The following is a 13,317-nucleotide window of genomic DNA, read 5'->3' on the forward strand; positions in this document are numbered from 1 at the left end:
ATATCATTCATTCATTCAATCAACCAAGAAGAATTTATTCCAGCAGCTATGCTAAATTTAGATAGATATAGATAGAGCTACATGCATATATATGTGTGTGCCTGTATGTATATATGGACATACATACATAGATACATACTATATATGTATATGCAAGGACACAGAGAAAGAGAGAGAGAGACAGAAAGATAGACAGAGATGCAAAATGATACACTCCATTAAGGTACTTACATCTTATTGCAGGAAATAATATAAATGCAGATAAACATAAATAACCTCATTTTATAAGGCAAATATGATTCTGATACCTAAAACAAGAAGAAAAAAGTGAAATACAGAAAAATTCCAATAAACAAATATTGATGAAAAATATTAAATTCCTAAAATAATTATTACAGCAATATATTGCAAAAATAATTCATTACAACCAAGCTTGATTGTTACCAGGTTTTCAAAAACAGTTCAACATTAGAAAAGCTGTTTACATAATTAAAATAAGAAAACAACTCCAAAATACTTGCTTATATAAACAAAGGCAGATCAAACTTTCTACAAAAATAAAGCTATTTTTCTTAAAAGCCTTATTAAATGGGCCTATTTCAAAATCCCTTTTAAAAAGTATACACTAAAATAAAAAAAAACAGTTATCTGAAAAGGTGAATTGTTACTACTATTTAATATAATTTTAGAAGTGTTAGTAATGAAAATAAGGTAATAGAAATACAATAAAACAATAAATATTGGCTGATATGATGAGGACTTACTTACAAAAACCCAAAGATTCAACAAATTTATTAGTTAAAATAATAATTTTGAATAAAGCACTATACATGCATGTACATATATATATATATATATATATCAACTTATAAAAATTAGTAATTAGATACAGACATATGCAAAGAAATACAGGAGAAAAATGGAAACTTTATCTGATATAAAAATGAGGTACATGATACCTGGGAATGAATCTACTAAGTCATAATCAAGATATATAAATTCAATTATGAAATTCCTTTTTTTTGGAGTAAAGTATACTCGGTGTAGAGATGATCATTACTTGTGATATGGTTATTTGTGTACAACTTTTATAATACTCCACAAAGCAATTTACAAATTTAGTAATACAACAGCCAAACAACCAAAAACTTCTTTATAGAGTTAGACAAAATAGGCTTATTCAAGAAAATAAAATATCTAAAATATGAAAAAAATGATAAAAAGTGGGAATAAAGAGAATAATTCCTTTAAACATTAAATAATATTACAAAACAATGATCTCCAAAAAATTGGTGATTAGTATAAAAGAGAAAAGCAAAAGATTATAATAGAATAGATATGATAGAATCAGAAACAAATTGGGGCAGCTAGGTGGTGCAGTGAGCAAAGCGCCAGTCCCAGAGTCAGGAGGACCTGAATTCGGTTCGGGCCTCAGACACTTAACACTCACCCACACCCACACCCCCCTCCCCGCCCCCACACACAAACTAGCAGTGTAACCTTGAGCAAGTTACTTAACCCCAATTGTCCTCCAAAAATAAAAAGGAAAAAAAAAGAAACAAATGAACTCAAAATAATCTTAATAAACTAAAATCATAAGCTTTCTGGATTAGAAATATCTGTTTAGAATTTCTCAGAAAGCTGAAAATTATTTTTGAAAAATTAATTTGGATATGAATTTCATATGTCAATATTTTTGGAACAAAACATTTCTTGGAGAAAAGATAAAGGGATATATCTCATACAATTATGACTAGAAAAAATATTCTGAGCAAAACAGGGATTAAGAAAAACACAATGATAAAATTTTAAATTGAGATTTTGTGGATTTGAAAAAAAAACTGAAAGATTTCTTTGACCCACGGTGGTGGAGTAGGAAGTAAAAAATTGCAGCCCTCCCATATTCTCCTCCATAAAATCAGAAAATAGTACCCTCAAGGAAATCCTTTAATAGATATAGAAAAAAGACAGGGTGGAATGTTTTTGTTTGTTTGTTTTTAGCCCAAGAGATTTAGAGGATAGGCAAAAAGGTCCATCTCACTCAGTGAAAAGGGGAACATAGGGGTGGAGCCAAGAGGGATGAGTAAAAACACACCTCTGCACAGCTCTGGCTCCCACCACCTCTAATACATATAAAAAATGACTAAACAAATTTTAGAGCTACAGAATCCACAAAGTGACAGAGAGAACTAAGTATCCCCCTGAAGGCAGCCTGACAGGCCAACAGGAAGTGTCTATGTCACTGAGTTTGGAGCCAAGCTCAGTCCCACCTGAGCTGTGTGGTTCTGGCCTGTAATGGGAATGTAAATATTAAAGATCTTTCCTGCCCCTAGGTTAAAGTGCACCTGGAGCCTTGGGTGGGAGGCTTGTTTTTCAGTAGATACTTCTTGATTGGCCAGTGAGTCAATAAGGTTGTTACATTCTCTGAGCCAGTAGAAGGCTATATAAGCCCTGATGTGTAGCTCTGTTTTGGGGCTCACTTTGAGAAGTGTTCTGTAATTTGATATGGATTCTGGGAAGCCGTTGTCCAGAGCCCCCTGGCTTTGAAAAACCCAGATGTTGAAACCCAGATGTTGATTTGGTATGGATGTAATGGCTGGACAGTTTGGAAAGCTGTCTACTTGATCTGTTTCTGTCTTGATAATTCTGCCTGTATACTTTGAAGTTCAGGGTGCTGACCTTTATCCCCTGAACAAGGTAAACGATATATGTCTGACTGATTAAAGTAAGCTTGTTAACCCATTTTGAGTTGCTTTCTTTTATCAAAGCAGATCCAAGAACCTGTGCAGGCAGCCACCCTGGGAACGCTGGGTTGCTTGCTGCTACATGGCCACCGGGCAGCCCCTATCAGCTGAAGTCAGAGCAGACTTCAAGAGAGTGAATCACCAGCAGCTGTGGTGGTTTCCAGACTTCTCATCCCATAAATGCCAAAAAGAAAATAAAAGTTCAGTCAAGAATTCTGTTGGAACTGGGGGGAGAAGAGCACAGTTCAACCGCTACCCCGAGGGTGAGAAGTGGCTGAGGCATGTTGGCTGCAGTTGTGGCCACATGCCTACCTCTTGAGTTCCAGACCTGCAAATTGTAGGGGTCCAAGTGATCATTTAAAGGTTAATTGATTTAGCTTTAGCTTTAATCTACATGGATCTGGATCATGGTCTTGGGTGGTGGTCCTGGGGTGTGTGGCAAGTGTTCCAGAACTTGTGGGGGCTGTAGTGAGGGCACCCTCCTGATAGCTCTGGCAGCTGAAAAAAACCAAAGCAATTTGAGACATATCTCTCTGCAATCTGGAATCAGAGTTCTACCACAGCAAAGAGCTCAAAATTCAGGTGATTGGCTGGCAATATGAGCAAGCAGAGGAAATTATAGACCTATTCCTTAATGAAGATAAATGCTAGAAATTTAATTAAAATATTATTTTTAAAAATTACAACTTATCATGAGAATAATGTACTATTACTCAGTAGGATTTTTTCCAGGAATATAGGGCTGGTTCAATATAAGGCAAACTGTCAGTATAATTGATCATATCAACAACAAAACTAGCAGAAACCATATGACTTTCTCAATAGATGCAGGAAAAGCTTTTGACAAAATGCAAAACCCATTCCTATTAAAAACACTAGATAGTATAGGAATAAATGGAATCTTCCTTAAAATGATAAGTAGCATTTACCTAATGTCATCAGCAAGTATTATATGTAACAGGGATAAAGTAGAAGCATTTTGAAACAATGATAACAATTATTACCACTATTATTCAATATGGTACTAGAAATGTTAGTGTTAGCAATAAGAAGAGAGAAAGAAATGGAAGGAATTAGAATATCCAAGAAATAAAGAAAGCAATTGCTCTTTGTGGATGATATGATAATATACTTAGGGAATTCTAGAGAATCGAGTAAAAAAACTGTTTGAAATGAGAAATAATTTTAGCAAATTTGCAGTGTATAAAATAAACCCACATAAATCCTCAGCATTTCTGTATATTACTAAGAAAGTGCAAAAGCAAGGGATAGAAAGAGCAATTCCATTTAAAGTTACTGGAGACATTATAAAATATTTCATAGTATACCTGCCTAAACAAACCCAAGAAATACAAGAACATAATTACAAAACTCTTCATTTTTATTTTTAGCTTTCAACATTCACTTCCACAAATTTTAAATTTTCTCTTCCTCCCTCCTGCCTCCCTCCCCAAGACAGAATGAAATATGATATAACTCTGCACATATGCTCCTTTCAAACACATTTTCACATTAGTCATGTTGCATAGAAGAGTTAAAACAAATAGAAGAGAACATGGGAAAGAGAAAAAAAAAAGAAAATAGTATCTACTTTGCTCTGCATTCTGACTACTTAGCTTTTTTCTCTGCATGTGGATGTCATTTACCATCATGAGTCCTTTGGAATTGTTTAAGGACATTGTATTTTTGAGAAGGGTTAAGTCTAACAAAATCAATCATCACACACTGTGACTGTTTCTGTGAACAATGTTTTCCTGGTTCTGCTCACTTCACTCAGCATCAGTTCATGTAAGTTTTTTTTTTCCAGCATTTTCTGAAGTCCATATATTCATCATTTCTTATAGCACAATAGTATTCCATTACATTTATATACAACTCTTCCAGCTATTCTTCAATTCAATTCTTCAATATACCCTCAATTTTCAGTTCCTGGCCACCACAAAAAGAGTTGTTATAAATATTTTTATACATATGGGTCCTTTTATCATTTTTTATTATCTCTTTTGGAAATAGCCCTAGAAGCAGTGGTGATGGATCAAAAGGTATGCACATTTTTATAACTCTTTGGTATAGTTCCAAATTGCCCTCCAGAATGGTTGGATCATAACTCCACCAAAAATGAGTCAATATTCCAACTTTCCCACATCTCCAACATTTATCATTTTCCTATTTTGCCATATTAGTCTATCTGATAGGTGTGATGTGGTACCTTGGAGTTGTTTTGATTTGTATTTCTCTAATCAATAGTGATTTAGAGTATTTTTTAAGTATGATTATAGATAGCTTTAATTTCTTCCTCTGAAAAATGCCTGTTCATATCCTTTGACCATTTATCAATTGGAGAATGACTTGTATTCCCATAAATTTAACCCATTCTCTATATATTTTAGAAATGAGGCCTTTGACAGAGACACTAGTTGTAAAAATGCTTGCCCACTTGTCTGCTTCCCTCCTAATCTTAGTTGCATTGTCTTTGTTAGTACAAAACTTTTCAATTTAATGTAAACAAAATTTACCATTTTACATTTCGTAATGTTCTCTGTCTCTTGGTTGGTCATAAATTGCTCTGTTCTCTATAAATCTGACAGATAAATTCTTCCTTCATCCCTTAATTTGTTTATACTTTCAGCCTTTATAGCTAAATTGTGTATTCATTTGGATATTATTTTGGTATACAGTGTCAGACTTTGGTCTATGCCCAGATTCTAACATATTATTTTCCAGCTTTCCCAGCAGTTTTTGTCAAATGGTGAGTGCTTATCCCAGAAGCTGGGGTCATTGGGTTTATCAAACAGTATATTGCTTTAATCATTGACTACTGTGTCTTGTGTAACAAACCTATTCAACTGATCTACCCCTCTATTTCTCAACCAGTAGAAAGTAGTTTTGATGGTTGCCACTTTAAAATACATTTTAAGATCTGGTAATGCCTCAGCCATTTCCCTAGCATTTCTTTTCATTAATTTTCTTGATATTCTGGGCCTTTTATTCTTCCAGATGAATTTTGATATTATTTTTCTAGCTCTATAAAATAATTTTGGTAATTTGATTATGGTACCAAATAACTAAATTAATTTAGGTAGAATTGTCATTTTTATTATATTAGCTAGATTTACTTATGAGCAACTGCTGTTTTTTTTTTGTTTCCCTAATTATTTAGATCTGGCTTTATTTGTGTGAAAAGTATTTTAAACTCTCTCCTACAACTTGGTTGATTGGGTATAATGAGTTCATACTAAATTCTTCTCTTCCTTAAACAATATTTTTTTCCCAATTGGGTGTAAAAACAATTTTTTATTGTTTTTAATTTTTTTTCCTCTTGGAGGGCAATTGGGGTTAAGTAACTTGCCCAAGGTTACATGACTACTTTTGTGTGTGTGGGTGTTAAGTGTCTGAGGCTGCAACCAAACTTGGGTCCTCCCGAATCCAGGGCTGGTGCTTTACTCAGTGCGCCACCTAACCGCCCGTATTTTTTTTTTTAATTTTGGACTCCAAATTCGCACCCTTCCTCCCCCTGCTTTGAGAAAACAATAAATTTGATATAGGTTATGCAGGTGTAATCATGAAATATTCATTTTCATATTAGTTATGTTGTGAAATAAAACATAAATTAAAAACCTAAAAAAGTACAAAAAGTAAAAAAAAAATGCTCTGCTTCAATCTGCATTCAGAATCTACCAGTTCTTCATCAGGAGGTGGACAATAGTTATTAGCATGAGTCATTTAGGAATAGTGAACAGTATTTCTTAGAAATCTTTCATTCAAGTTGATCATTATACCACGATGCTGTTATTGTGTATAATATTTTTCTGGTTCTGCTCATTTCACTTTTTATGAGTTCATGTAAACCTTTCCAGGTTTTTCTAAAACCATCCTGATTGTAATTTCTTATACCAAAATATTATTCCATTGCAAATATTTTACAAAACTTTAGTGATTCCCCAATTAATGGGCATCCCCTTGATTTCCAATTTTTTGTGACTACAAAAAGAACTTCTATAAATAATTTTATACATAAAGATCCTCTTCATTTTTTAAATCTCTTAAGTATACAAACTTTGTAGTGTAAAAGGAGAAATACATGTAGTTTTATCACCCTTTGGGGATAGTAATACAGTGTTCTCCAGAATGGTTGTATAATTTCACAAATCCACAAACAGTGCATTAGTTTTCCAATTTTCTCAGGTCCCCTTCAACATTTATCTTTCTTTTTATTATGTTAGTCAATTTGATAAGGATGACAATCCAGAATTGTCTGAATTGCATTTTTCTAATAAATACCAATTTAGAGAATTTTCATATGACTATCAATAGCTTTGATTTCTTTATCTGAAAACTACAAGTTGGGAAATGATTTGTATTTTTATATATTTGATTCATTCCTCTGTGTGTTTAAAAAAATGTGGCTTTTATCAGAGAAACAATGTCAATTTTCCCTAGTTTTCTGCTTTTTTTTTTAAATTGTGACTATCTTGATAATACCTATGCAAAAACACATTTAAAATTTAACACAAAATTACACATTTTGTCTGTTATAAAGCTCTCTTTTTCTTGTTTAGTCATAATCTCCGCCTTTATCCATAGATGTGGCATATAAATTATTCCTTATTTTTCTGATTTGCTTATGGTATCACCCTTTATGTATACATCAGCTACCCATTTTGACTTTATTTTGACATAAAGTCACCATTCAGATCGTTATTGCTCTTGCTTTAACCAGCTTGGATCTGGATAGTGGTCTTGGGTGAAGGTCCTGAGGTGTGTGGCCCAGTGCCAGAGCCTGTTGTGGCTGCAGTGAGGGTGCCCTCCTATTTGCTCCAGCAGCTGTAAAAACTCCAGTGATTTGGAATGAAGCTCTCTCCATTCTGAAAGCAGAGTTATACTGTGGCAAAGTTCAAAAGTCAAGTAATTGACTGGCAACATGAGCAAGCATAGGAAATACCATACTACCACAGATTCCCCTTTCTCATATGAAAGAGGCAAGAGAAAATGGTTACAATGGAAGTGAAGAACAGGAAGGTAAAAGGTAATGGGACAAGCTTACTTTTATTGAATTATTCCCTCCTTAAGGAGGGAATAGTATACACACTCAATTGGGTATCAACCTACAGGAAAATAGGGGGGAAGGGGATAAGAGGGGGGATGAGAGAAGGGAGGGCAGATTGAGGGAGAGTGTAATTAGAAACAAACACTTTTGATAAGGGAGAGGGTCAAAGGAGAAAATAGGACAAGTGAGGGGCAGGATAGGATGTAGGGAAACATAGTTAGTCTTTCACAATATACCTACTATGGAAATATTTTGTGTAACTACACATGTGCAAACTATACTGAATTGCTTATCTTCCTAATGAGGGTGGGAGGGGATCGAATAAGGGAAAAAATCTGGATCTCAAAGTAGTAAAAATAAATGTGTAGGAAAAAAAAAAAACATTTTTTACATGCAACTGGGAAATAAGATATACAGGCACCAGGGTATAGCAATCCATCTTGCCTTACTAGAAAATTGGAGGGAGGGGCTAATGAGCGAGGATATAAAAGAGAACAGACTGGGGAAGGGGACATTCTAGGCTTGCTATTTTGAGGTGGGGTTAGAGGGAGGAGAGGGAGAAACATTTGTAACTCAAAATCTTCTTGAAATGAATATTGAAAACTAAAATGAAAAAATAAATAAATTGGAAAAAAAAGAATCCTTCAAAAATTGCATCTGTTTATGTAACATATCATGAAATAAGCCTTGGTGCTTGTATTTGAGTCTGTTAAAAATCAAAACAGGATTTAACAATCAAGAGTCTTCTGTCATATTTGATGCAAGACCTAAATAGAGTTCTCTAAATTAACATAGGAATGAATATGGTAGAAAAAAACTGCTCCCAAAACTTGATTCTTTCTGTGTCCTGTATTCCTGGTAGCAGTTCCCCAAAAGGCCACAGGTATTAAGGCTTTTTATTGTTCTATAGCTCCATAGAGAAGAGTTGTCATAGTGCATTGTACTCCACATATTTTGATGCATCTGTTAAAAAGTGCTTCTGATTGATGGTCATTAATCTTTTCAAAACCTCATGCTTCTCTTGCTTCTTGTATGTGAAAGTCAAATTTTCCTTTCAATTCTGGTCTTTTCATCAAGAATGGTTGAAAGTCCCCTATATCATTGAATATCCATATTTTCCCCTGAAGCATTATATTCTTTTTTTCCTGGGTAGGTGATTCTTGATTTTAATCCTAGTTCCTTTGACCTCTGGAATATCATATTCCAAACCCTTTGACCCCTTAATGTAGAAATTACTACATCTTATGTTATCCTGATTGTGTTTCAACAATAATCAAATTCTTTCCTCCTGACTGCTGGTAATCTTTTCTTCTTGACCTGGGATCTCTGGAATTTGGCTATAATATTCCTAGAAGTTTTCTTTTTGGGAACTTCTTCAAGAAATCAGTGAATTCCTTCAATTTCAATTTTATGCTCTGGTTATGGAACATCAGGGCAATTTTCCTTGATAATCTCCCTGAGCTACATCTGCCTTGATGTCTGTGAATTTTCTTAAGCTAAATAAAGGAGGTTTTAGTAGAACAAAAAAAAGAAAAAAAAAATGATGTCTCAGTAATTTTTCTGATCGTGGCTTTCAGGTAGTCCAATAATTTTTAAACAGTCTCTACTGGGTATATTTTTCAGGACAATGTTTTTTTTTTTTCCAATGAGACATTTCACATTGCCTTCTATTTTTTTTCCATTTGTTTGGATTAGTTTTATAGTATCTTCATTTCTCATAGAGTCATTAGCTTCCATTTGCTCGAATCTAATTTTCTTCAGTAATGTTTTGAAATTCGTACTCCATATGGCCAATTTTGCTTTATAAGGCATTCTTCTCTTCATTGGCTTTTTGGACCTCATCTGCCATTTGAGTTAGTCTATTTCTTTTTGGATTATTTCTTTCTTAACTAAATTTTATTTTTAGTTTACATCATTTCCACAAGATTTTGAGTTACAAATTTTCTCCGCATCTTTCCCCTACCCAGCACATGAAAACAGTGATCCCTTCTCCAATCTGCTCTCTCCTATATCCTCCACCATCCCCCCTCTGACTTTCTAGTAGGGCAAGATGGATCTCTATACCCCAGTGCCTATATAACTTTCCCAGTTGAATGTAAAAAAAGATAGTAATAATATTAATAATAATATTTTTAGGCATTTTGTTTTAAAAGTTTGAATTCCATATTCTTTCCCTTTCTCCTTGGGAAGATAAGCAATTCAATATAAGTTTTACATGTGTAGCTACACAAAACGTTTCCATAGTACATATATTGTGAAATATTGACTATATTTGACTCTGTACTATTCTAACTCCCACTTGTTCTATTCTCTACTTTGACCCTGTCCCTATTCAAAAGTGTTTGCTTCCAATTTCCCACCCTCCAACCTGTCCTCCCTTCCATCATCCTGCCTCTCATTCCCCTCCCCCCTTGTTATAGGAATGTAAATTTTTAAGTTCTTCCCTGTCCCTAGGTTGAGTGCACCTGGAGCCTGTGGTGGGAGGCTTGGTTTTTTAGGAATGCCACACCTTGGTGCTTTGTGATTGGGCAGTGGGTCTAGAGGGTTGTTACAATCTCTGAGCCAGGAGAAGACTATATAATCCTTGATGTGAGACTTTGTTTTGTGGCTCACTTTGAGAAGTGTTGTGTGATTTGACCAGATGAGACTCTGGGCAGCCTTTGTTGAGAGCCCCTGGCTTTGAAAAACCCAGACGTTGATGCTTCTCTCTCTGGTAATTGTGATTTGGTATGGATGTAATGGTTGGACAGTTTGGAAGCCTGTCTGTTTGAAATGTTTCTGTCTATATACTCTGAAGTTTGGGGTGCTGAGCTTTTCGCCCTGAATTAGGTAAATGATATATTTAATTGATTAAAGCAAGATTGTTAACCCATTTTGAGTTGTTTTCCTTTAGAAAAGCAGATCTAAGAACCTGTGTTGGTAGCCATCCTGGGGACACTGGGGTGCTTGCTGCTACACCCCTACTCTCCTGTAGAGTGAGATAGCATATTTAGTGTGTATGTCATTCTCTCCCTAAGCCATATTCAATGAGAGTAAGGTTGATTAATTCCCTTTTCCCTTCCTGTTCTTCCACTCCATTGTAACAGTTTTCCCTTGTCCCTTTTATATGAGATAATTTACCCCATTTTATTTCTCCCCATCTCGTCTCATTATATACTTCTCTCACCTCTCAATTCCACCTTTAAAGTATCATCCCTTCCTATGCAATTGGTCCTGTGCCCTCTATGTATACTTATAAACATATATACATACACTCACATATGCATTCACACCCCCATATACCCTCCTATAGAGACATATGTACACACACACACACACATTTATATTCCCTTCAACTATTCTCATACTGAGAAAAGTTTCATAAGTTAAAATTATCACTTTTCCATTTAGGAATATAAATAATTTTATTCTCTTAAGTTCCTTATGATTTCTTTTCTCTGTTTACCTTCTCATATTTCTCTTGCTTCTTGTATCTGAATGTCACATTTTCCATTCAGCTCTTTTTTTCATCAAAAATTATTGAAAGCTCTCTATTTCATTGATTGACCATATTTTTCCTTGAAACATGATACTCAGTTTTGCTGCGTGAGTGATTCTTGGTTTTAATCCCAGTCTATGACCTCTCGAATATCATATCCCAAGCTCTTCAGTCCCTCAATGTAGAAGGTGCCAGTTCCTGTGCTATTCTGATTGTGTTTCCACAATTTTGAAATTGTTTCTTCCTGGCTGCTTGTAACATTTTCTCCTTGATCTGGGAATTCTAGAACCTGGGTATAATATTCTAGGAGCTTTCCTTTGAGGATATTTTTCAACAGGTGATCAGTGGATTCTTTCAACCTCTATTTTGCCCTCTGGTTCTAAGACAGGGCAATTTTTCTTGAGAATTTATTGAAGCATGATTTCTAGGTTCCTTTTTTATCATGGTTTTTAGGAGGTCCAATAATTTTAAAATTATCTCTCCTAGATCTATTTTCCAGGTCAGTGGTTTCCCCAATTAGATATTTCACATTGCCTTCTATTCTTTCATTTGTTTGGATCTGTTTAATAGTATCTTGATTTGTCATAAAGTCACTAGTTCCCATTTGCTTCAAACTAATTCTGAAGGAATGATTCTCTTCAGTGAGCTTTGAGATTCTTTTTCCATCTGGCAAATATGACTTTTTAAGGCATTCTTCTCCTCATTGCCTTTTTGAGCCTCTTTTGACATTTGAGTTAGTCTATTTTTTTAAGGTGTAGTTTTCTTCAATCAGGTTGTTGACTTGCTTTTCATGATTTTCTTGCATCATTCTCATTTCTTTTCCCAATTTTTCCTCTACTTCTCTTATTTGATTTTCAAAATCCTGCTTAAGCTCCTCTTTGAACTGTAACCAATTCATATTTTTCTTGGAAGTTTTTGGTACAGGAGTTCTGACTTAGTTGTCTTCCTCCTGTTCCATGCTTTGGTCCTTTTTGTCCCCAAAAGAGGAATCCAAAGTTGGATTTCTGTGCTTGCTTTTCTTCCTTTTCTTACTCATATTGACTCTCAATTACTTGACTTATGAGCTTTTTGACACAGTAGAACTCTGCTTCCAGAGAGGAGAGCTTTGTCCCAAATAGCTGGGATTTTCACAGCTGTCAGAGCTATTAGTTGGTTGCCCTCTCAGAAGCCTCCACTAGCTCTGGAACCCTGGTCATGCACCCTAGGACCTCAACCCTAGACAGCAATCCACATCCAAGCAGGTTATAGCAAGATCAATTAACCCTCAGACTGGTCCCTTATTCCTCTTACAATATGCAGGTAGGAGTTATGAAGCAGCCGTGCAGTGGTGGCCACTGCACCTCAGCTGCTTCTCTGTCTGGCAGCAGAGGCAAGACCACACTCCCAGAACCCCTGTTCCCAAAGTTCACTGACTTTGTCTTTGGCATTTATGGGTTGATAATTCTGGAAATAACCACAACTGGTGGTGATCCACTCTCCTGAAGTCCCTCCCTCTGGGGCTGATTTTGGCTACCCTGAGGCTAAAACTGCTGGCTCTCAGGGGGCTGGGCTCTGCTCCCTGTGCACTGTGATTGACCCTTCCTGCCAGCCTACTGGGCTGTCTTCAGGAGGGCATTTGTTTCTCTCTGTCATTTTGTGGGTTCTCTTGTCCTAAAGTTTGTTTAGAGTCATTTTTTTATAGATATTTGAGATTGTTGTGGAGGGAACATATGGAGTTTTCCTTCTTCTACACTGCCATCTTGGCTCTACCCCTGGGAGTTAGTCTATTGTTAAGGTGTTGTTTTCTTCAGTGTTTTTGTGATCTCCTGTAACAGAGTGTTGATTTGTTTTTCATGATCTTTTTGCATCATTCTCATTTCTCTTCCAAATTTTTCCCCTACTTTCTTAGTTCATTTTTCAAAAGCCTTCTTGAGCTCCTTCATGGTTTGCAGTCAATTCATATTTTTCTTGAAGACTTTTGATGCAGGAGTTTTGTCTTTGCTATCTTCTTCTGTTTCTATGTTTTGATTTCTTTGTCACCAAAAATGGATTCTATAGTTTGATTTCAC

The sequence above is a fragment of the Petaurus breviceps genome, unplaced genomic scaffold, assembly GCF_028583685.1.
Source record: "Petaurus breviceps papuanus isolate PSGF00001 unplaced genomic scaffold, PetGlider_PUasm1.0 47, whole genome shotgun sequence".
In the NCBI taxonomy this organism is placed as follows: Eukaryota; Metazoa; Chordata; class Mammalia; order Diprotodontia; family Petauridae; genus Petaurus; species Petaurus breviceps.